This window comes from Acinonyx jubatus, chromosome E4, assembly GCF_027475565.1.
Source record: "Acinonyx jubatus isolate Ajub_Pintada_27869175 chromosome E4, VMU_Ajub_asm_v1.0, whole genome shotgun sequence".
Taxonomy (NCBI): Eukaryota; Metazoa; Chordata; class Mammalia; order Carnivora; family Felidae; genus Acinonyx; species Acinonyx jubatus.
In genome coordinates, this window is record NC_069395.1 from 37792176 (window position 1) to 37817439 (window position 25264).

Below are 25264 nucleotides of genomic sequence, written 5' to 3' on the forward strand. Positions count from 1 at the left end.
GAATTTCTGTGCATGCTGACTGGGCCACATATGCTAGTGGCTATTTACTTCTCTCCCCAGTACCTAATAAGGTAATATTTTCCTTTTTATTTCTCTAGTTCCTTATATAAAGAATTCTTAATTTCCCTTCGTCTTTTGTCATTTGACTTTCATTTCCTGTTTTGGGTTTTCTGCTTCTAACACCGTGAGCCTCCAGTGCTGCCTGGCCTCATTCCTCTTCTTGGTGCACTTGACCTAAGTTCCAGTTTGGGTGCCTTTTCCTTCGTGTTTCAGTTCCTCACACAGTCTGTGTTAAGCAAGTGAAGTTACCTTTTATGGTTTCCATCTTCTTTTTTTCACTGAAGGTTTTCTGGTTTTCCTATATTCTTTGGCTATGCCTACCGTGTCTTACAGGGGTTTCCTTGGGAGCCCTCTAAATTTCAAAAAGAGTTTTCTGATTTATATGCTGCAATGTTTTAAAATATTTTATTGAGAAGGACTATAAATGCCTATAGGTTTTGTTTTTGTCTGGTTTTGTTTTTATACAGAAAGGATAAATAGTGGCAGAAAAAAGGATGGCAGGATTTGAATGCCATTCACTGAGGTGCAGAGAGAGAGAGAGAGAGAGAGAGAGAGAGAGAGAGAGAACTTGATGGCCTCCACTTATGGCCTTCTGGTTTGGAAATTCTGGATTATTTGTATGATTTCAATACCTAGAATAATAGAACTCAGAAAGAGAAATTATCATCACAACATCAGATATTTTGTGAGGTAAATTTTGTTTTGTTTTGTTTTGTTTGTAAATGAGGACAGTATTCTCTCCAGTGTGCTTTCGATTCTTACTATTGGGAGTCCACATTCTGAATGGTTTGGTGACCTGACCATGACAGCACAGTATATGGAAACAAATTGGGAGCAGGAGAGACCTTCGTCTCATCCTGGATTTACTAGTAACTAGATGTGTAACCTTAGGCGAGTTGTCTATCTCCTCTGAGTCTATTTCTTTACTAGTACAAGGAGTTGAAAGGATCAGGTGACCTACCACTAAGGTCTTTTCCTACTTTACTATTCTCAGTACAAGGCATTTGTTCCCTTTTCTGTAAAAAGGTAGACAATTACTGAAAGAAGGCTTTCTGGGGTAAGGAAAACCATCAATGACTCCAGCTTTTCCACAGTTAGATCTTGGTAAATAATATTTTCTTCCTTTATTTTTTACATTTGTTTATTTTGAGATGGGGAGGGGTAAGAAGAGAGGGAGGGAGGGAGAGAGAGGGAGGGAGGGAGGGAGGGGGAGAGAGGGAGGGAGGGAGGGGGAGAGAGAGAGAGAGAGAGAGAGAGAGAGAGAGAGAGAGAGAGAGAGAGAATCCCAAGCAGGCTCTACACTGTCAGCACAGAGCCTGACATGGGGCTTGAACTCATGAACCGTGAGATCATGGCCTGAGTTGAAATCAAGAGTCAGACACTTAACCCATTGAGCCACCAGGCACCCCTAAATAATACTTTCAAGTTTTCCACATATATGTGTACCACCCATTTTCTAGAGAATGTAAAATCTATTATAATATCCCCTTATGATTGTGATTGTATGTGAAGCAAATACCTTGTTTAGAAATTATCTGAAGTAGAAAGCAATGCATTTTTGGCTTGGGATTGTTTTTGGTTTTTCTCACTAAACAGCAGTTTTACAGCTTAACCTGAAATATGCCAAAAGTCTGCCTGCCTTTGAAAGCACATACAACTCAAAAATAGCTTTTGTGGCCTAACAGATTAAATAGACATAAAGCGAAACATTCAGAAGAAACTAAGGGCCCTAGGAAAATTTCTCTGACTCCAGCATTTAGAAAGCTAGTATTGTTTTCAGAAGATATAACTGAGGAAGAAGACCTGAGAGCCTGTATTTCTAGAACATGGAGGCTTCTCGGGATTTTAAAATTGGGAAGGGTCTTGATGATCACGTCTTTACCTTCTACTCAGCATAGGCATGCCTCTCAACATTCTTGCTATTTGGTCAACCACCCTCAGCTTTGACATATCCTGTAACACACAGCTTACTACCTCATACTACAGATCACTCCCCTGAAAGACAGCCTTACTCACTGACAAGTTCTTCTGTAAATAACCCTTGAGCTAGGTTTGATGGAAGCCACTCTTAGCTACGAATTGTAGCATACACGTATTCTTTGTTGTCGGCCTGCCTCCTCATACTCGTGGGGTCTAGAGTACAGGCAGGGGACCACTTGCCAAATGTCTAAATATGTAAAAGTTATAAATCAAGCTAGCAAACTATTGAGTAAAGAGAGTCTACACATCTACCTTGACAAAAACACCTTCATAACACCTGTTACAGACTGAATTGTGTCGTCTTCCCTCACATTCATACGTTGAGGCCCTAACCCCCAATGTGAGTATATTTGGAGACAGGACCTTTAAAGAATTAAAGTTAAATGAAGTCAAAAGGGTAGGGCCCTAACGTGAAAGGACTGGTGTCCTTCTAAGAGGAAGAGACACCAGAGATCGCTCTTTCCGCAGGTGCATAGAGGAAAGGCCACACGAGGACACAGGGAGAAGCTAGATGTATGCAAGTCAGGAAGAGAAGACTCACCAGAAAGCAGACAACCTTGTGGCACCTGGATCTTGGACTTCCGGCCTCCAGAACTGTGAGAAGATAAATGTCTGCTGTTTAAGCCACCCAGGCTGTGGCAGCTTGCTATGGCAGCCCAAGCTGATTAATACAACACCCAACCTGAACAACAGGTGAAAGTTGTGGTTTTTATATGAGCAAAACAGGGAAGACATCAAAATTTCCTTATTATCTGATAAGTCTGGATGTTCTGTTGATGAGCTGTATTGGATGAGTAATAAAATAAAGACATACATAATTCATAAATGCTATATAATTGCTTTCATTTTAGTCAAATCACTTGATATGTTGTTATAGTCAAGATTTTCACATAATTTGCATTCTATTGGACCTGAATTGTGTTAGTCACTGAAGCAGATGTTTAGGGTTATAGGCGGTTCCATGTCAGTGTTGAGCACCAGATTCTAAGACAGAGGTACTCATGTGCTCATTAGTACAGTGTGTGTGTGTGTGTGTGTGTGTGTGTGTGTGTGTATTTGCAGGGCCCTCTGAAGCCCAGCATCCAGGACAGAAGCCTCTCTTGCCTGGGACTAAGGGTGGGATGCCATTTTATTTAAACCCAAACCTGTAAGCATCACAGAGCACGTTTTTCAGCCAACTCTATATTTGGACGAGTATCTTTGAGTTTTAGAGTTGTCTTAGGACATGAGTACCATGTAGAGTTTCAGACATTTTTCTTCTACTTTGCATTTTATTCAAATGCAAAACACACTTTCTACACCAAAGCAAGGAAGAATAAAGAAGTGAATAAATCTTACACTGTGCAACCACAACTAAATCCTGTGATTACATCGAACCGCACACACAAGTCTTTATCTCACCACACATCATCTATCCCTGAGCTGCATTTGCCAAAAAGCTGGAAGTTAGATTCCAACAGCAGAAGACAATTAGGATCTCCCCTCTAACCCTCCAAACAAACAAACAAACAAAAACAACCAAATAAAAACAAAACAAAACCTGAAAAATAAGCTTATGCATTTGTCTGTACTTAGGCCAACTATATTTTCTTCTACTTTAATATCATTTTCTTCACATGAAGAAAACAATAAAAATAAGTTGTACAACTAACATTGATTCTCTTGACTCTTCAAAGTCTCTTATTTCCTTTCTCCTAAAGGGGACGGATATAAGAACTAGGTTCATACTTGCTCTTCATTACAAAAAAAAAAAAAAAAAAAAGTGCAAAAGGATATAAAATGAAAGTAAAAATATCTTTCTTTTACTCTATTTTTAACCCCTAGTAACGTTTACCAGAATTAACCACTGTTAACACTTTCTTGTGGAATTTTGCTGAATTTTTCGAGGCATGTACAGGATCTAACTGTAAAAAAATTAATGAGTGGTGGGGGGGGTGTGCCAAGTGGCTTGGTTGGGCATCTGACTCTTGGTTTTGGCTGAGTTTGTGGGTTTGAGCCCCACGTAGGGCTCTGTGCTGGTGGGGCTGAGCCAGTTTGGGATTCTCTCTCTCCCCAGCCCTCCCTTGCTTGCACATGTGTGCTCTTTCTTTCCAAGGTAAATAAACAGAGGCAGCTGGGTGGCTCAGTCCATTCAGCATCTGACTTCAGCTCAGGTCATGATCTCACAGTTCGTGGGTTCAAGCCCCACATGGGGCTCTGTGCTGATAGCTCAGAGCCTAGAGCCTGCTTTGGATTCTGTGTCTCCCTCTCTCTGTCCCTTCCCCGTTCATGTTCTGACTCTCTCTGTCTCAAAAGTAAATAAAACATTAAAAATAATTTTTTAAAAAGTAAATAAATAAACATTGAAACAAAACTAAAAACAGCAACAAAACTTAATGGGATTATGTCATAAATGCTCATCTGTATTTTACCTTTTTTTTCAACATTACAATTAATCCTGAAGATATTTCCATTTTATCACACATAAAGAGCTTATCTCCTAAAGCTCTTTAAAAACTAAAAGAGGTAATTATCATTAACACCAGATCTAGGGTATATTAGGCTCTCAAAAAATGTTAGTTTCCTTCCTCTCTTTCATATAGAAAAGAATCACACGAATTGGTGATTTGATCATGGAGGATTCTATCGTGCAAATACAGATGTAGGTGTGGAAAGTCACAGAATTACAGAAATTAGAGCAACGGCTCTTACAGATGACTTGATTTACGTGGTAGAGACTGTACCCAAACCAAGTCCTTGCTTTCAGCCAACATAACAGTGATGGAGAATAAGCTCTTTTGTTTGAAAGAGACTAGCTTGTTTTTCTCCTAAACATGCGATGATCCAAGGAAGCCGCCTAAAATGAGGTTAGGCAATCTATCACATGACCCAAAGTCACCCAGCTCAGACTCCCATCTGAAAAGTGGAAATTCTGAAAGACTCATGTTTACATCACAACGATGTAGTGAAGGCACAATACAGCAATGCAAAAAAAAGGCTAAGGCTTAAGTTTTGGCAATTCAAGTACTCTGTTACGTAAAAGTCATTTAAAGCACAGAATCATAGAAGTGGAAGGAATCTTAAAGGTCACTGAACCCCTTCATTTTCCAGAAAAAGAAACAAACAGGGGCCCAGGGACCAGACTAGTTCTCCCAGATAGAGAGGCACCAGTAGTAAAATCCAGGTCTCCCAAGTCAGTGCTTGGGTTGGACTATGGGCCCCTCTTCCCATAGAATGTTTATTTCCAGTGGCCTGATATTTGCTCATCCTATGCCAAGTTCTAAAAATGATTTTATGTCTCTCTTTTCCCTCTACTAATTGAAATTGTAAATCTAATGCAAGGGGATCATGTGTCTTTACTTGAGGAAAATGTTTAGCGGACACCTGAACTATGTAAAGACACTTCCTTTATGAAAAGTGTGGGAAAGTTATGACTGTCCCTCAAATCGCTCTGATCCTAGGGTACAAAGATGGAAGAGAAGGTGGGTGTGGAAAGGCAGGTATCTCACTGAAACATTCATATCACACATACACACACACACACACACACACACACACACACACACACACACACTAAGGACACCAAGCCCACCAAGCACATAGACAAAAACAGACCATGCCCATTCGAGGGTATGAAACAGAGACTGCAGGAGAAGGAATAAGAGAGGCTTATTTGACTCATTCCAAAATACTAGTAGGATCTATGCTTTCAACAAAAAATTTAAATGTACATTATTGTTGACTATAGGTACAATATTACACAGCAGATCCCTATAGCTTATTCATCTTGCTTAACAAACTTTATGCTTGTTGGTTAGTAAATCCCCATTTCCCCTTCTCGCCAATCCCTGACAACCACCATTCCACTCTTTGATTCTATGAACTTGACAATTTTATATACATCATATTAGTGGAATCATGCAATATTTGTATTTCTGTAACTGACTTATTTCACTTAGCATAATGTTCTCAAGATTCATCCATGTTATCACATATTGCAGAATTACCTTCTTTAAGCTGAATAGTATTCCCTTGTATGTATATACATTTTCTTTATCCATTCATCTGTTGATAGACAAGTTTTGGCTCTTTCTGTATCTGAGCTATTGTGAATGGTGTTTCAATGAACATAGGGGTGCTAATATTTCTTCCAGATCCTGATTTCAATTCTTTTGGATACTCAGAAGTGGGATTGCTGGGTCATATGGTATTGCTACTGGGAATTTTTTGAGGAACCTCCATAGTTTTCCAAAGCAACTGCACCATTTCACATTCCCACCAAAAGTCTGCAAAGGTTCCAATTTCTCCATAGTCTCATCAACACTTGTCTTTTGTTTTGTGATAATAGCCATTCTGAAAGGTGTGAGGTGATACCTCATTGTGAGTTTCATTTGTCGTTCTCTAATGATTAGTGACATTGAGCATTTTTTCACATACTTATTGGCTATTTTTATGTCTTCTTTGGAGAAATGTCTATTCCAGTCCTTAACATATTTTCTTATCAGATTATTAGGTTGTTGTTTGTTTGTTTTTATTATTGAGTTTTATGAGTTCCTCATATATTGTATTAGGATTCCCCAGAGAAACAGTACCAATAGTACATTTACATGTATATTTATACAAGGAGTAACTTATTATAGGAATTGGCTCACATGGTTATAGAGGCTAAGAAGTCCTACAACCTGCCGTCTGCAATCTGGAGAATGAGTGAAGCCGGTGGTATAATTTGGTATGAGTCCAAGTACCTGAGAACCAGGGGGGCTGATGGTAAGGACTAAAGGCTCAAGGGCCAAGAACCATGAGCTCTGATGTGCAAGGGCAGGAGAAAATAGATGTCACAGCTCAAGAAGAGAGAGGATTCACTATTCCTCCACATTTTTACTCTGTTCAGGCCCTCCATGGATTGGATGATGCCTGTCCACTTTGGTGAAGGTGGATCTTCTTTACTCAGTCTACTGATTCAAATACTGAGTTCTTCCAGAAACACCTTCACAAACACACCCAGAAATAATGTCTTACCAGATATCTGGGCATCTGGCTGACATATAAATCAACCTTTTCATATATTCTGAAGATTAGCCTCTTATCAGATATGTGGTTTGCAAATATTTTCTCCCATTCCATAGGCTGTCTTTTCATTCTGTTGATTGTTTTCTTTGCTGTACAAACACTTTTAATTTCATGTAGTCCCACTTACTTATTTTTGTTTTTGATGTCAGTGCTTTTACTGTCAATCATTGCCAAGGCCAATGTGATGAAACTGTTCCCTTCTTTTTTCTTCTAGGTGTTTTACGGTTTGGGGTTTTATTTTTAAGTAACCCATTTTGAGTGGACTTTTGTGTATGGTGTAAGAAAAGGGTCCAATTTCATTCTTTTGCATATGGATACCCAGTTCTCCCAGCACCAGTTGTTAAAGACACTATCCTTTCCCTGCTGTGTATTCTTGGCACCCTTGTCAAAGACCGATTCTCTGTATATACATGGATTTCTTTCCATGCTGCTGGATTCAGCTTGCCAGTATTTTGTCTATATTCATTAGGAGTCTTGGCATGTAGTTTCCTTTTCTGGTGGTATCTTCATCTGGCTTTGGTATCAGGGTAATGCTGACTTCATAAAGTGAAGTATTCCTTAATCTTCAGGAAGATTTTTGGAAGAGTTTGAGGAATTCTTCTCAATTAATTCTTTAAACATTATAGACTTCATCAGTGAAACCATCTCATCCCGGGCTTTTGTTAGGAGGTTTTAGATTACTGATTCAATCCCCATACTAGTTATAAGTCTGTTCAGACTGTCCACTTCTTCAAACTACATTTTTAAAAAAATTTATTCATTTATTTTGGGAGAAAGAGAGCATGCACACAAGAGGGGCAGAAAGAGAGGGAGAGAGAGAGAATCCAAAGCAGGCTCCACACTGCCAGTGCAGAGCCCAATGTGGGGCTCGAACCCACGAACTGTGAGATCATGACCTGAGCCAAAACCAAGTTGGACACTTAACCAACTGAGCCACCCAGGTGCCCCCAAACTACATTCTTCATGATGTAGTTTGATAGGCTGTCTGTTTCTATGAATTCATGCATGTGTTCTAGGTTATCCAGTTTTTTGGTATATAATTGTTCATAGTAGTCTCTTATGATCCTTTTTATTTCGATGGCATCAGTTGTAATGTCCTTTCTTTCATTTCTGATTTTATGTGAGTATTCCTCTTTTTCCTTAATCTGATTCATCAATTTTGTTTATCTTTTCAAACAACCAACTCTTAGTTTCATGGATCTTGTTCTTATCTTCTACTTTCTAAGGTTTGTGCTTCTGCTCAAATCTTTGATATTTCCTTCTTTATGCTAACTTTGGGCTTAGTCTGTTCTTCTTTTTCTAGCTCCCTGAAGTGTAAGGTTAGATTGCTTATTTGATATCTTTCTTCTTTTTTAATTTTGTCACTATCAACTCCCCTTTTAGTGCTTTTGCCGGACCCTGTAAGTTTTGGTATGTTGTGTTTTCATTTTGTTTGTTCTAAGGTATTCCTAATTTCCTTCTTGATTTCTTCCTTGGCCCAGCAGTTATTCAAGACTGTGTTGTTCAATTTGTACATATTCATGAATTTTCTTCCAGTTTCCTTCTGCTATTGACTTCCAGTTTCATTCCATTATGGTCAGAAAAGATACTTGATATGATTTTCATCTTCTTCATTTGCTAAGACTTGTTTTGTGACCTAATGTGTGATCTACATTGAAGAAGAATCTGCATGCACATGAGCAGGTGTATGCTGCTTTGGGTGCAATATTCTGTATATGTCTGTTAGGTCCATTTGGTCAGTAGTGTTGTTTAAGTCCTCTGTTTCCTTATTGACTTTCTATCTGGATGGTCTATCCATTATTGAAAGTTGGATATCAAAGAATCCTATTTTACTGTATTGTGATTTATTTCTCCCTTCACTTCTGTCAATGTTTGTTTTATATATTTATGTGCTCTGATATTGGGCACATATATAACTGTTCTTTCTAGTGCTTGATCCTTCGATCATTAATGATGTCCTTCGTCTCACGACATTTTTAAAATTTAAAGTCTATTTTTTCTAACATATGTATAACTACCCCTTCACTTTTATCATTTACATGGAATATCTTTTTCTTCTCTCTACTTTCAGCCTATGTGTGTCCTTAAATCTGAAGTGAGTTTCTTGTAGACCCAACAGTATACTCTTTTTTTTTTTTTAATCCATTCAGCCACTCTATGCCTTTTGACGGGGAATTCAATCCATCTGCATTTAATCATTGATAGGGAAGACTTTATTATTGCCTTTTGTTAGTTGTTTTCTATTACTCTTTTACTTCTTTTGTCTATTTTTCCTCTGTTTTCCTTTGTAGGTGGCAATACATATTGCATTGGTATGCCTTAATTCTTTTTTCTTTTTCTTTTGTGTAACTGCTATAGGAATTGTGTGTGTGTGTGTGTGTATGTGTGTGTGTGTGTGTCAACCTTGGAGCGTACATAAACTATTTTATAGTTATAAGTCTATTTCTTTAAGATTTTATTTTTAAGTAATCTCTATACCTAATGTGAGGCTCAAACTTGTGACCTCAAGATCAAGAATTGCATGCTCTTCCAACTGAGCCAGCCAGGTACCCCCGTAACAGTCTGTTTTAAGCTGATAAACTTAAGTTTGGTTATGTATAAAAACTCTATACTTCAACTTCCCCTCAACACTTTATGTTATTATTGTCACAATTTACATGCATTCATATTGTATACCTTTTAACATATTTTTTAGTTATATTTGTTTTTAATACTTTTCTCTTTTAGCTTTTATACTAGAATTAAAATTGACTTACCCACTATTACGGTAATACAGTATCCTGTATTTGTCTATGTATTTACCTTTACCACAGTTTCATGTTTTCTTATGCTATTATGTTGTTATTTAGCACCCTTTCATTTCAACATGAAGAATTCTCCTTAGCATGTCTTGTAAGGCAGGTCTAATGGTGATGAACTCTGAGCTTTCATCTGTTTGGGAAAGTCTATTTCTCCATCTTTTATGATGGATAATTTTGCTGAGTACAGTATTCTTGGTTGGATTTTTTTTTTTCCTTGCAGCACTTTGAATATGTCATTCCACTTCCTTCAGGTCTGCAGGTTGCTGTTGAAAACTTCACTGATAGTCTTATGGGGGGTTCTCTTGTACACACCAAGCTGCTTTTATCTTGTTGCTTTCAAAATTCTTTGTCTTTGACCTTTGACAATTTGATTGTGTCTCAGTGTGGATTTCTTTGTGGTCACCTTAGTTAGTGTGTTGGGGGCTTCTTGGATCTGGATGGTCATTTCCTCCCCCAGGTTTGTTCAGACATTATTTCTTTGAATAAGCTTTCTGGTCCTTTCTCCCTCTCTTCCCCTCTGGGACTTTCATTATACATATATTACTCTGTTTGATGATGCCTCATAAATCATAAATCCCTTAACTTTTCTTCACTCTCTTTCATTCTTTTTCATTTTGCTATTTTGACTGAATTACTTCCAATGATTTGTTCTCGAGTTCACACACTCTTTCTTCTGCTTGATTTAGTCTGCTGTTAAACCCTTCTAGTGAATTTTTCAGTTCACCAATTGTGTTCTTCAGCTCCATGATTTCTGTTTGGTACTTTTTAATATTTTCTACATCTTTGTTGAAATTCCCACTTTGTTCATGCACTTTTCTCTTGATCTCAGTAAGCATCTATGACAGTTATTTTGAAGTCTCTGTCAGGTAAATCCTATAATTCCATTTCATTAGGGTCAGTTTCTAGAAATTAATATTGCTTCCTTGTTTGGAACACCTTTGCCTGATTCTTCATTTTCCTTGTCTGTGTCGGTGTCTGTACATTGGACAAAACAGGAACCTGCACCTGTGTGCATGGACTGACCTCATACAAGAGAAGACTCCCACTGTCAGCCCTGCCAAAGGTTTGGGGGACTCTATCAGCTCTTTCTCTCTACAGGGAGAAGTAGGAAGCATGGGTTTCGTCTGCTCACTCTGTGCTAAGCCAGGGGTGGCGACACAGTTGCATCTATCAGTCCAAACCGCAGTCTCCTTTCTCCCTGAGGTGGCTAGACAGCACCAGACCCATCAGGGCTCCAAGACTGACATCTGTTCACTCCATGCTTAGAAGGAAGGAAGATCCATAACATCTATCAGCCCAAGCTGCTGTTCCCATTCTCTCTCAGGTGGCTAGATTCTACTAGCCCATTAGAGTTCTAAGACTTAAAAGATAGAAACCAGTCCTCTGGGAGCCCCCTGGGAAATGCTGGGGTGCTGAATGCACCAATCTCTCCATCTGTAGGAGAAACGGGGAATTAGGGGTTCTCTTCCTGATTATATAGCACTGTGCTGGGAACAGGGACTCTGGGAAAAGGGATCCTGAATCTCCCTACTGGCTTTGCTGAGTCTGATTTCATATTCACTTAGGGTGCAAGAGCCTTTCAATTAGTTTCTGGATTTTACATAATGTGAATTTGTTCATGAATTGTTGCTGAATTGGTGTGTTTGTGAGAGAAGCAGGATCCAGGGCTTCCTATTTTGCCATCTTGCTAACATCACTCCTGAAAATTCTTGTTGTACAGATTTTTCTAAAGTCAAAATAATTTGCCTAAATTTGGAAAAAAATTTTTGACAAACAAAAAAACCCCTCTTTGACATCTGTGGTATTTTCTCACTTACAAAACTGATTTCTAAATTTATGACAGTTTTATTTATACAAATACATCATTCAGTATTTCAGAGATCGTTGTTTATAAATCATATCAAGTTTGAGAAAAGTATTTTTCTCATTTTAAAAAGAGCCAAAAATTAACAACAGTCATAAAAAATAAAAGAAACAGTTAGGTATGTTTTTGTAGCAATGACAAATGTTGATTTGGGAAGAAATATTATTTCACTGAATCGTTACTACATGGTAATCTACTTCAGGTCAGAATAAAAATGTCACCATGGATTCTACTGAGCTACCACAGCATTTTCTAGTCTTCAATTTCAAGCATGTTTAGACTCTCTTAGAGACAACAGAAATTCTACCATAGTAATAACTGACCTGTAAGTGGCAGGAGTGTAGTTTATTATTTTGAAATATAATAAACTTCCCAGAGAAGAGCAGATAATAATACTGCACAAATAGACGTCAACTTTTAAGGTTTCAAGTTTTAGGGTATCAGAGAGATTTAGTCATTTTTGTGTAAATAAACATATTCTGCCAGACACAAAAGAGATTAATAGCAAAAAATGTTTATCTTCCTAAAGGTTAGTTCAAAAGCTATTTTAAAAATATACTTATAATGCTTGTTCAATAACCAGTGAACTATAGGTTAAATAATGGCAAACACTCAATGATTTATAAAAATTATACTTGATTTTCCATGAATAATTATTATTCATGGAAAATATATCAGATGAAAGCATAGGGGCTGAATTTTTCAAAACCGGTGACTGTACAGGTGGCACAGCAAATTCTCATTAGTGGTTAGGGGAATATGTGACACAACTGAAAATTCTAGTTAGTTGTCCAAACTTTATAGATTCTAACTAAATACCATCTTAATTATTAATATAAGCTTGGTTATAGGAAATAAGTGCTTATGAAAGACTGCTTGAGGGACATGGTATCCCAAATGCTACCTGTTGAAGGAACAGGGCAATCAGAAAGTTTTCTGTCTAGACTATATTCAGAGCTAGATTAATGGAAGAGCCAGAAAATCCAGCCTAAAGGTACTAAAACATTATTGGAAATGTAATGCATTAGAGAAAAACTGCATTCATCAAAATTCTCTCAAAAATTAAGTAAGGACCCCTGGGTGGCTCAGTTGGTTAAGCATCTGACCTTGATTTTGGCTCAGGTCATGATCTCAGGGTGCCTGGGTTCGAGCCCCACATCAGGCTGTGTGCTGTGTGGAGCATGCTTGGGATTATCTCTCTCACCCTCTCTGTCACAAAATAATAAAAATAAACTTAAAAAAAAAAGAAATTAAGACAGGAAAGCATACTCTGATGAGCCATTTGGGGTAGGGCACAAGACCCCAAATGAACATGCCACAAAACTGCCTTTTAATGAGGACAAGTGCAGTTAGAAGAACTTGTTTTGGGGATGCCTAGGTGGCTCAGTCAAGGTTAAGCATCTGACTTCGGCTCAAGTCATGATCTTGTAGTTTGTGGGTTTGAGCCCCATGCTGGGCTCTGTGCTGAGAGCTCAGAGCCTGGAGCCTGCTTCAGACTGTGTCTCCCTCTCTCTATGCTCCTCCCCCACTCAGGCTCTGTCTCTCTCTCAAAAATAAATAAGCATTAAAAAAGTTTTTTAAACAAAGATAACTTGTTTTGCTTCAACGGGGCTAGTGTGGGGAAAGAGCTAAATTGTTTAGGATAACAGACTAACCTACCAACCTCCTTCTAGCCTCCCATGAAGTTTAATGGGATGTCAATTAATAATATCCACGGGGGGCCTAGGTGGCTCAGTCAGTTGACCATCGGACTCTTGATTTCGGCTGTCATGATCCCAGGGTCATGGGATAGAGTCCCACACTGGGCTCTGCACTGAGCACGGAGTGTCTTTAAGACTCTCTCTCTCTCTCACTCTGCCCCTCCCTCTCTAAAATAAAAATAAATAAATAATAAATAATAATATCCTGACCAATCACAAGCCCTTGGTCTACCTTGGAGAGCACTATTTAGTCCTTACAGAATTGCCTTTACTTACTAATGCTTTGGGGCCATAAGGTACACTGTAAGAAACAGTCACATGAAACACATGTGGGGATACAATTAAGAGAAAAGGATCCTTTTTATAAGATCCACAATAGGTCTTTCAGGAAACAACCACTTTGTTTTTACCGTAAGGACATTAGGCAACTTGCAAGTGGGTATATTTTCCCTTTTGCTTTGGATGCTAGGAGACTTAAGGGCCAGATTTGTTATCCCGTTCTTGAAACTGCACAGGTTCAGAGTATGTGTTCTTCTTCCTCTTACTTCTTAGCTCCTAATTTCTTAACTAATTTTTTCTTTCACCTGTACTCCTTCAATTCTTCATTTCAATCTTCCATATTAGGAATATTTCAGAAAGTTACCTTTATTCCTTTGCGACACTAGTTGGAATCCCTGGTTCCAGCATCTCACGCCTTCCTCTTGGTTTCTTCCCTCATTTTGACAGAGCACCCCCTCAGCTTCCTGAGACAAAGGCAAATGAGAAGGTTTTTTTTTTTTTTTTTGAGATCTTGCTTATTTGAAATCGTCCTTATTCTACCCTCACCCTTGACACTTTGAGCACAGAAAAGTCTTTTTTTTTTTTTTTCTGTGCTCTTTGGGGATAAAAAAAAGTAGTATTCTGTTTCATAATGTTCATAATGTAGCTGCTCTAATACCATTGCATTGATCAAATTATTTAACAACTTTAGGAAATCAGAGCAAATAACTGAACCACTGTTTTCTGAACATTAACATATAATATATACAAATTAACACCGCATAAGAGGAAACTTTGGGGTTCTCACTGTATTTTTTTCAAAATACTTAGATAGCTATTTTTTCCGTTGCTTATGTAACTTCCTTACTCCTTTCTCTTTTTTAGTACAGATGCCACGAACCAAGCTAGCTTATATGGGATAATATTACTAACTCTGTTTTTGGTGCCATGCTCTGTTCTTTCATTCATCGTTATTTCAGTCGGTATCTCTCCCCTTGTCAATTTCCCCATCTTGTTTCCTTTCTGTTCACCATTGCCACTCTTATTTCTTTTCTCTGAGAAAAATCCACCAAATCAAAATGTGTAATTAACGGAAACACAAGTTGGGAGAGTAATTATTCCTCTTGAGCCCACAGGTCAGATCCAGCCACCTACATCTTCGTTCTAAAACCGAATTCTCTCCTCTGTCGTAGATAGCAGTGTTCTGGGATTTAAAATACGTTCTTTAAGATTTCAACTCAAAAGAATTGGGCTATGAGCAAGACACCGCCAAGTGCTTTAATCTGAAATCCTCCTGATAGCAACTCTGATAGGACATGCATTTTACTTTTTTTACTGTGATCTTATAGGTAGGCAAACGGATGCTCATAGAAATTTATTTGCCTGAAGTTTTACAGCTAAATAAATGATAAGGTCGGTATTCAAATGTAGGTCCACATGAAAAGATGCCCAGCATCACTAAGAATCAGGGAAATTCAAATCAAAACCACAATGAGACAACACCTTATGCCTGTCAGAATAGCTAATATCAAAAGGACAAGAAATAACAAGTGTTGGCAAGGATGTGGAGAAAAGGGAACCCTCATGCACTACTGGTGAGAATGTAAATTGTTTCAACCACTATGGAAAACAGTATGAAGATTCCTCAAAAAAATAAAAACAGAAATACCATAAAATTCAGTAATTATACTAGATATTTACCCAAAGAAAATGAAACTACTAAGTTGAAAAGATATGTGCATCCCTATGTTTATTACAGCATTATTTATAATAGCCAAGTTATGGAAGCAATCTAAATTCTTACTGATAGATGAATGGATAAAGAAGATGTTGTATGTATACATACGCACACACATGTGCACACACACACAGAAATATTACTCAGGTATAAAAAAGAATGAGATCTTGACAATTGCGATAACATAGATAGAACTAGAGGGTATTATGCTAAATGAAATAAGACAGAGAAAGACAAATACCGTATGATTGCACTTGTATGTGGTATCTAAAAATCAAAATAAATGAACAAGCAAGCAGGCAGAAAAACAAAAAAACCCTAGAAACAGACTCCTACATACAGAGAAAAAAACAGGTGGTTGCCAGAGCGGCGGGTGTTGAGGAGGGGGAAGGCAAAAGAAATGAAGGAAATTAAGAGATAAACATTTCCAGTTATAAAATAAGTAAGTCAAGGGGATGAAAAGTACAGCATAGGGAATGCAGTCAATAACGTTGTTATAACGTTATGTGGTGACAGATGGTAACTACAGTTATGGTGGTGAGCATAGGATAGTGTATAGACTTGTTAACTCACTAGTGAGTTGCAGAGATGAAACTAATGTAACATTGGATGTCAACTATACTTCAATTTAAAAAAGGATGAAAGAGGGGCACCTGGGTGGCTCCGTCGGTTGAGCGTCCCACTTCGGCTCAGGTCATGATCTCACGGTTCATGGGTTTGAGCCCTGCGTCGGGTTTTGTGTTAACAACTCAGAGCCTGGAGCCTGCCTCATATTCTGGGTCTCTCTCTCTCTCTCTCTGACCCTCCCCCACTCATGCTGTCTCTGTCTCTCAAAACTAAATAAACATTAAAAAATTAAAAAGGGGCGCCTGGGTGGCTTAGTCGGTTAAGCATCTGACTTTGGCTCAGGTCACGATCTCACAGTTCGTGGGTTCGAGCCCCCTGTCAGGCTCTCTGCTGACAGCTAGGAGCCTGGACCCTGCTTTGGATTCTGTCTCCCTCTCTCTCTGCCCCTCCCCCACTCACAGTTTGTCTCTCTCTCTCTCTCAAAACTAAGTAAACATAAATAAATTCTTTAAAAAAATTTAAAAAAGGATGAAAGAAATTTAGATCCAACTCTAAAACCTAGGTTTTTAACTGACTTTTAAGATTTAACCTACCATTACCAATACTCTCAATGTTTATTTGAGAAAATCCAAGTCATTCTCCAATCCCTTCTCTGCTCAGCTTGAAACAACTTAAAAGTTCTTTCATTCAACAATATTAGGCTTCTTCTGTATGGAAGAGATGGTAATAAACAATGAAGATGACATAGTCCTTGCCCTTAACTTACTTATTTCAGAAGGACAGGAAGAGTATTCTATTTTTAATATTCACTGAAAAGACGAAAATACAAGCTAGCAAAAGAAAATGCTTTAAGGACTTAGTTATACCAAGATATTTGAGATGGACATATGGCGAAGAAAGGTAAACATACATCATGAAGATGGAATAAAACAATAAAATCAGAGGCGCCTGGGTGGCTCAGTCGGTTGAGCATCCAACTTCAGCTCAGGTCATGATCTCACAGTTCATGGGTTTGAGCCCTGTATTGGGCTCTGTGCTGACATCTCAGAGCCTAGAGCCTGGAGCCTGCTTCGGATTCTGTGTCTCCCTCTCTCTCTGCCCCTCCCCTGCTCACACTCTGTCTCTCTCTCTTAAAAATAAATCAACATTTAAAAAAAATTTTAAATCAATCTTTCACTTTGTTTTAACACTTCTACCCAATAACTTTTGAGTAATATATTAAAAAACTGAGGTTTGTTTCAATTACATTTGCTTTCCCACTAAAGTTATAATCTAGTTTACAACAATGGTCCAAGGCTAGTGTATCAGGCATGTTTTTAAATGTCTTATTTCATTAATTTTATTTAAAACTTCATTGTCAGGATAAGAGATTAACTAAAAGGGGCACAAGTGAACTTTCTGGGGTGGTAGAAATGTTCTCTCTTGATTGTGGAAATACTTATATAGCTGTGTGTGTCAGAATTCATAGAATTTTACACCTAAAAGAATGAATTTTACTGCATGTAAATTACCTCAGCAAACCTGATTTTAAAAAAACAAGCATGAAACCTTAACTACCCAGCTAAAAATAAAATAAAATTTAAAATATAGTTTACAATTTAGGTATAAAACAAATCTTATTTACAGGAGTGAAGCCAATCTAGTAATTTTTTGTATTTATTTATAACACTAATAATCTAATTGGATATTAATCAATATGATAATATCAACATTTAAAATAGGATATAAGAAAAACGTTACAAGATTTTTTTTTAAGGATTTGGATGGCGAAACCTTTATCATAACCATAATGTCACTAAGACAATATATATTTTTAAAATCTCAAAATAATCTAAGTCTGTTAAAAATTTCAATGATTTAAACCTCCAGAATATCACCGTAAATGATGCTTACTGAATATGCTAGAAATTCTACATCTAATAGATTCTTTGTTAAGCACAAAGAATCACCAGCTAGTTTTATTACTTGATAGATTCTACTGTGTCCTAAAACTAATTGTAGCTCAGCTTCTAAAAAAATGCAAAGGCAAAGACAGGATTGTTTTCAACAAACCTGGGTTTAGAAAGACAACAACAACACTATTAAAAACACAGGATGGGGTAATTAAGTGATGTCTCCTCTTTATTAAGGTTTCAATAGATGAAAATGCACCCAAGAAACCATTTACAAAAGACCCAGCCTCATAATTGTTTTACAGACCAAAGTCACTTGCCTATCTTTGGAATGTAGCTTGTAAAAACAGTACCAAATTACAAATCAAACTTCTCAACTTAGATTTTTAGGATCCCTACTTTAATACTCTGTTTTTATTCTATCAGATAATCCAAGTCAGTTTAAATTAAGAGGACTAACGTAATTCCCAGCCCTGCAAACCCTGGAATAAACGTACTGTGTAACAGAAGTTTTTCATTTTGATTCAATGCATATAATTGTGGCAGATGTCATTTATTAACCAAAAAATATGCACTTGATTTTTTCCTAATATGGAAGGCAAGTGTCTTTTAATTTGCGGCTGTAATAAAAATGCCCTTTATGTGAGTTGTACTTGGTAAATTAACTTCTAGAAGAATGAAAAATATCTTCAGTGATAACTTAGTATCTGTAACATCTGTTAACAACTGTCCTCTCCCAATACCATCTCAACATTTTGGTTTTATTTTAAAAAAAAAATTTTTTTTAACGTTTATTTATTTTTGAGACAGAGAGAGACAGAGCATGAATGGTGGAAGGGCAAGGAAAGAGGGAGACACAGAATCGGAAGCAGGCTGCAGGCTCTGAGCCATCAGCCCAGAGCCCGACGCGGGGCTCGAACTCACGGACCGCAAGATCGTGACCCGGGTGAAGTCAAACGCTTAACCGACTGAGCCACCCAGGCGCCCCAACATTTTTGGTTTTAAAAGCTAGACAGCCTCAACCATATCTTTTGACTATCAATAAAATCTGATTTTGTCCATCTCTAGTGTTCTCTAATGTTTTTAACTTTAATAATATGTAACAAAAAAAAAAAACGAATAAAAATTCAAAGTATTACTTCGCTGAGAATGGCCACGTTCTGGATTTTAAAGGACAACTAATTTGCTAAGAACAAATGCTCTGAGGCTGTTCGTGAAAAAATGAAGAATGAAGTGGTTATTAGGACATCTATGATATCTATAGAAGGTGCCCTAGGATGTAACAGAATAGCGCCAACTAGGTAAAAAAAAAAAAAAAAAAATTAAGATGGCAGTGACAATGATAGCAGGAATGAGTCAAGAGTAAGCAATAGCAAGTTTGGTCAGTAGAGAGAAGGGAAGGTCATGGGCTCACTGGCTTGGTGCCCTTCAAAGAGGACATGAAGGGAACTGAACAAGGAATCAGGTAGGATGTGCTTGTGTGGAGGGAATCAGTTCAAAGTGTTAAGTGAATACAAAATCAGAAAGCTTGGAATATAATTAGAAAGCTGGAATGGCTTTCTTGTATGTTGTATGTGCTATTGGGGAAGGGGATCCTGAGCTTGGTTACTGGCATTTAAACACCTGCCCTAATTAGGTGAGTTCATCACCTGTGAGTGGAATGAACTGTGACAGACATTCCTTCCAGATGAGGAGGGGAAGGCAGGCCCAGGGTTAAAGCTACTTTGTGAATCTTAGAGTAGGAGGAAGACATTGTGACATATTAAGAGCATGAGCTTTGGAAATCAAATAGATCTGGATGATGGTTAACAAATTTATTAAATTGGGCCACAGGGTGGTCAGATGTTTGGTCAACATTATTCTGGGTGCTTCTGCGAGAGTGTTTTTGGATGAGATTAATATTTACATTGGTAGACTAAGTAAAGTAGTTGCCCTCCATAACATTGGTGGGCCTCATACAGTCAGTTGAAGGCCTGAGAAAAACAAAAAGGCTGACCCTCTCCCCAGTAAGAGGGAATTCTTCCTTCCTGAAGGTGTTGGAACATCAGCTTTTTCCTGCCTTTGACCTGGAATGGAACCATTATCACTGGCTCTGCTGGGTTTCCATCTTGCCAAGTCACCCTGCAGATCTTTGGACTTGCCAACCTTTGTACTCATGTGAGCCAATTCTTTACAATAAATCTCCGAGATTACACACACACACACACACACACACACACACAGATTAACTGAAATAATTCCATAAAGCATCGAGCACAGGGCACATAGTGCTCAACAAATGGAAGTTATTTCTATTATTATGATTATGATTACGATTATTATTATAGAAAGCTCTCTTTTGAGAAAAAAAATCCAGGTCAAACAGTGCCTAAAAATGGTGAGGAGGGTGGTGTGAAAAGAAGTAGGAATTGTCAAAACTGAATGTAGCCAATAGCAAAGTGTCCCTTGGTCTTTTCTTCTAGCTTTCTTTCTTCTGTTTTCATGAAAGTTACTTTCTGCCTTTCATCACACTTGTGTAACTCCTTGTGTGGGAAAATTTAGCTGAACCACTTTCTAAAACCCTAATTAAAACCTTGTTAAAAATCTTCCACATACACATTACTCTTTCTTGACTTAATTAAACAATGGATATTAAAATGTAGCCCTTCTGGGGAGCCTGGGTGGCTCAGCTGGTTAAGTGGCAGACTTCGGCCCAGGTCATGATCTGTCAGGGTAGGCATGAAGTTATCACTGCACAGAAATAAATCTATTTCAATGTAAGACACTCCCATTTAGCAACCAGTCTTAACTATCCACAGAAGAAGAGAGATTCTGAAATTCCTAAATTTTTTTTTTTTAAATGAAGACTAGTCAATTCCCCTGTGACAAGGACCTAACTAATGTCAAGTGTGTGGATTACAGTTATGGCCCGAGAGCAGGACAAAGTTCTACAATCCCCAATCTAAAGGTACACCCATCACTTAGATCCCAATATAATTTAGGGTTTGTTTTATTTTCTTTGGCTCCTTTCTCATGGGTGATGGGAGTGGTGGGAGTGGGGGGGGGGGGTTGAGTTAGGGTGGGCTTAGAAAAGAAGGAAACTGTGTTCCTACAGCAACTATATATGTTTGCAGCTCAATCCCCTCAACTATTAAAAAAAAAAAACAAAAAGCAAAAAACAAAACAACTCCCTTCGCAAAATGTACACTCTCCTTTGGGAAACCCACATTTATTCAATGAAACAAAATACTCCGAAAATACGTTAACAGTGCTCTAGATGCCAAAGATACAAAGGCACCAGCCTGTAGACCCAAGAGCTTAGTCTAGTGGGAGAAACAAACGCTTAAGCAAACAATCACAATATAGCGAACAATAAGTAACAGATGTAGTAGCTCAAAGAGAGCAGGTACATCTTGGGGGCAGGGAAGACTTTACAGAAATGCGAATAGGCCGCCTACAGGATGCAGGTGGCCTGTTCCAAGGGTAAGTCTTTTTAAAAGCAAAAACTCAATTTCCGGACTGAAAATCTTAATTTCTGAATGTGAGAACTTTTATGTTAAGGTCCCTACACATTACATATACACAGAACAATAGCCTACACAAAGGGAAATTAGCTCAGTTTGAGAACGTGATTCTTCATCATTCACACCTGCTCCCCTTAAGTCCCTCCCCAAACAGGCATTACATTAAGGAAAATGTTGTAGCAACTGTACAATAGTAGGAAAAAGAGTCTTCTGCGGCTATATGAACAATACGAAACAGTAAGCCTACTTCTGGATGGATCTGTTAGATCCCACACTGTCCGCCCTTTTTCAGCTGTGTTAGGATGGACACGGAAGGGGAATAAAGCCCTCAACACTTGCAGTTTCCATACGTATATCTGAACATCTCCACCTTTATACGTTTGGAGTTAGGGGTTTCTGTCATTCATTCAGGTCATCATCAACAAAGTTACCTTGATTCCACAATTTCTAAGACAAGAACATACGAAAAACTCAAGGTAATGGCCTTCGAAAACTTGAAATAATGAATTTTTAACGGCCCACCCGTTAGAAAACGTTCCATTTATCACATGACTTTCTCAGTTGGCCATTATATTTAACACTTCTGTAGTATCTGACACTCCATCTAACAAGGGCAAAAGCTTCATGAACATTGTTTTAGAAGCTGCCTACGGAGACAAACCCTGTGAAACCCGAGGATGCCACACCAACAACGGAATGCAGGTCACTGTGACGTGGCCCACCGCTCTCCAAAGTCAAAATCGCAGTTCACTTTACGCTGACAGAGCATCTTTCCACGACTTTTCCCTCCCCCCCACGAGAACGGGGGGAGTGTCGGTTTCCCAAGGTGTCTGGGGCTACTTTCTTTAAAACGAGGATTTAATGTTTCCTGAAGGTCACCTTGGTACGCCCCTGGCTCATGCCCCCCGGCTCCTCTGGACGGGAGCCTGCGGTTTTGTGGCATCAGCTCTGGCTCCTCATCCGGTGACCTTCAGGCCCCTGTGGCTGGGCTGACCCTAGAATGGCCACAGCCCCTCACACCACGTAGGGCACAGTCCCTCCCACCGCCAAGCCGAATTCGGAAGGGGGTGTCCCGGGAAGCCCCCCCCCAACAAGCGCTGATGGTGACACCGGCCATGCCCGGGGGGGGCCCCCCGAGTTCGGAAACGCTGAGCGATGGCGCCACATGGCCACTGAGAACTGGGCCCCGACGGCTCGGGCCCCGCGCCTGTTCGGACCTCAGCCCACACCGCACCCTGGGAGAACTTTCCAGAACCCTGGACTCTCCGGGAAGTCCCGAGTCGCCGAACAGACGGAAACGGGGGCTCGTTCACTGAGCGCCTGCTCGGAGGCTGGGCGAGCGCGGGGCCGGACTTGCACGCGGGAGACCCTCGGAGCGCTGCGCCGCGGGGGCGCCCGCGCTCCACCCTCCGGCCGGACCCTCGGCTTCCAGGAGGCCCTCCGGCGGGGCGAGCAGGGACGGAGAGAGCCGCCCCCCCAGCCCACCTACTTCCCTCGGCCGCTTTTACCTCGCCCGACCCCACCGAAACCGCCGAGCTAAACTTAGAAACCGGCGCGGCGCGCGCTCACGTGCGCTCCGCCGCGGGCGGGGGGCGCGGCCCGGGTGAGTCACGGCCCCGCCCCCACTCGCCGAGGACGCGGTGACGTCAGCCGTTTCCCCGAAGGGTGACGTCAGCGCGCCTCGCGGAGGCCGCGAGGCTCCCGTAGAACGTTCACTGAGTTTCGATGCCTTAAAGGGACCAGGCGTCGGATCGTGAAAGATCTGGGGCGATGACTCCACTCACCCAACCGTGGGGTCAGAGCCCATCTTCTAGCCCTTTGCACTGAGAAGTGTTGGCTGTTGAGATGGTGATGAAAAAAAAGGAGTGCAACTGAGCCTCGTTAAAGCTGCTGGAAGCCCCAGAACCTCCTCCTGGAAGTCCTCCTTGATTAGTCAGAATCTGATCTTGACCCAAAGGTCAGGGAGTTTTCCATGGCCCTCGACTGCCAACCCCTTCACTTACAATCCCTCCTCATAGTCTTCTATGCCTGCTGGCAGAGAAAAGCTGTGGTTTGAGTGTTTATTTAATAATCCATCAGTTGGGCCAGGTTGGCCCATTTATCACTGTTTTCGACTGCGTCCAAACCTTTGTTGGTCACGTGGCCTGTAACATGTTATTTACCTCTGGGTGTGAAATTGGTGGACCGATCTCCAAACCGTCCTCCGACGCTACTGTTGCCGTGGAAGCTTCTGGGACAAGAACCCTGTACAGCACTTGGTCATTCAACACTATCACAGCCTCCCAGGGAGGTTTGCTATGCTGAGGTTTCCCATGTGGCAGGTATTTTCATTATCCTCCTTGGCCCCCTCCTTCAATCCTCATACCTCCTCTCCGAGGTAGGGGCTATTGTCCCCATTCTGACATTGAGGAGGAAGGAAGTGGAGGCAGGGCAAGAGTCAGTATGTTTCACAGCTGAAGAATGGCAAGCTGGAAACCACTCCCAGGTCGCTTGGACCCCCAAGTCCATGTTTTTGGTGGTAAAGGTAAGGCGTGAAATGCGTCTTATTTTGTATGTTGAGTCCCCCAGAACCACTTTCCCTTCATAACGCAAGCCCAGCGCCTCTGAATGAGTAACCCGCTGCATGCCAGGAGATCCCCAGAGAAGGCCAGGCCCCAAGGCTAAGGCAGTGAGGAGGCACTCCCGCTCAGGTGCTCATCCTGCCCTTGCAGGACCCTGAGGGCGAGTGCCCCCTTGAGGGTTGCCCCCAAAGCACCTCACTCACCGCACTCTAGTCCCAGCCCTACCAGGCCTACCCTTGACTCTGAGTCCTCTCCTGAAACTAAACAGCCCATCCCGCTTAATCAAAGCGTCCTCGCCTGGCACGCCCAGTGCAGAAGAAATACCTCGTTTCTCCTCCCACGATCCCCTCCCTAGAAAGCAACAGAAAATTTCCTACGAGAACGAAACGTTGTGCCCAAAACAAATTAGAGACGGCAGCTTCTCAAAGTTTGGAGCAAAACGATGGTGCCTGTGTCCTGGAGATAGAGGCAAGTGGGTGAGCTGCTGTCGCTGTTATCTCCTGACAATCACTGCTGGTCCTTGGTGAGTCCCTACTCACACCCACATCTTCAGAGTTCACGCGCCAGGTCTAGCAGAAGCACCTTCCTCCCTGCTGCTCGCTCTCTGAGCTGACCCCTCTTCCCTGGCACCCAGTCTCCAGCCACCACAAAGCTCTTCTCTGTGTGTCCCCTGCTCCTGTCCTCTGTGTCATCCTGCTGGAGTCCCTGTCCACTGCTCTCTTTCTGTTTTGCCAGGTTTTCTGGAGCCTGTGACCAAACACCTTGTGTGTGCTTTCACCGCAGCCTCAGCAGGAGATGGAGAAAACCATGGGCAGCCTTAGCTAGAGGGGGGTAGGGGTTTATGGAGGCAGTGGCTTCTTCCTCTGTGGGGCTGGACACACAGACATGGAAGCTTAGAGCAGCAGGGGACCTTCAGGCCAACCAGTTCAGCCCTTGTTCTAGAACTAAGGGAACTACGGTCCAGGTGAGGTGACCTACTCGGGCTTGCATGGCCTGTCAGGTAGAGGGTCGTAGTCAGCTGACCTGTCTCTACCTACTGCTCTTCCCGTGGCTCACAGCTCTGTTACAAGTCTCCATTGGGACGATGGGTGTTAAGCTGCATGATAAACTGTGACATGTCCCATATGTGATGGAAGGGAATACAAATGAAGTAAATATAGAGATGAAATCGGGGGGAGAATTGGAGAACACAGTTCCTGAGGATCCCTGGCTATTCCCTCCTTCCTTTCCTTGTCTCCCTCATCCAACCTCAAGATAGACGAGGGGGGTTATTCCTCCTCAGACCTAGGCA

General features: G+C 40.5%; 1 long non-coding RNA gene across 8 annotated transcripts in view; it reads right to left on the reverse strand.

Annotated features, from left to right (window-relative positions):
- Positions 1-23056, reverse strand: part of LOC128312999 (uncharacterized) — a 110690-nt gene extending 87634 nt beyond the window's left edge. For all 8 annotated transcript variants that reach the window (XR_008293070.1, XR_008293067.1, XR_008293068.1 and 5 more), the window contains exons 1-2: positions 22921-23056; positions 14098-14197 (exon numbers count right to left, since the gene is read on the reverse strand). This is a non-coding gene — a long non-coding RNA (uncharacterized LOC128312999). The remainder of the gene's footprint in view (positions 1-14097; positions 14198-22920) is intronic.
- Positions 23057-25264: the final 2208 nt, after the last annotated feature.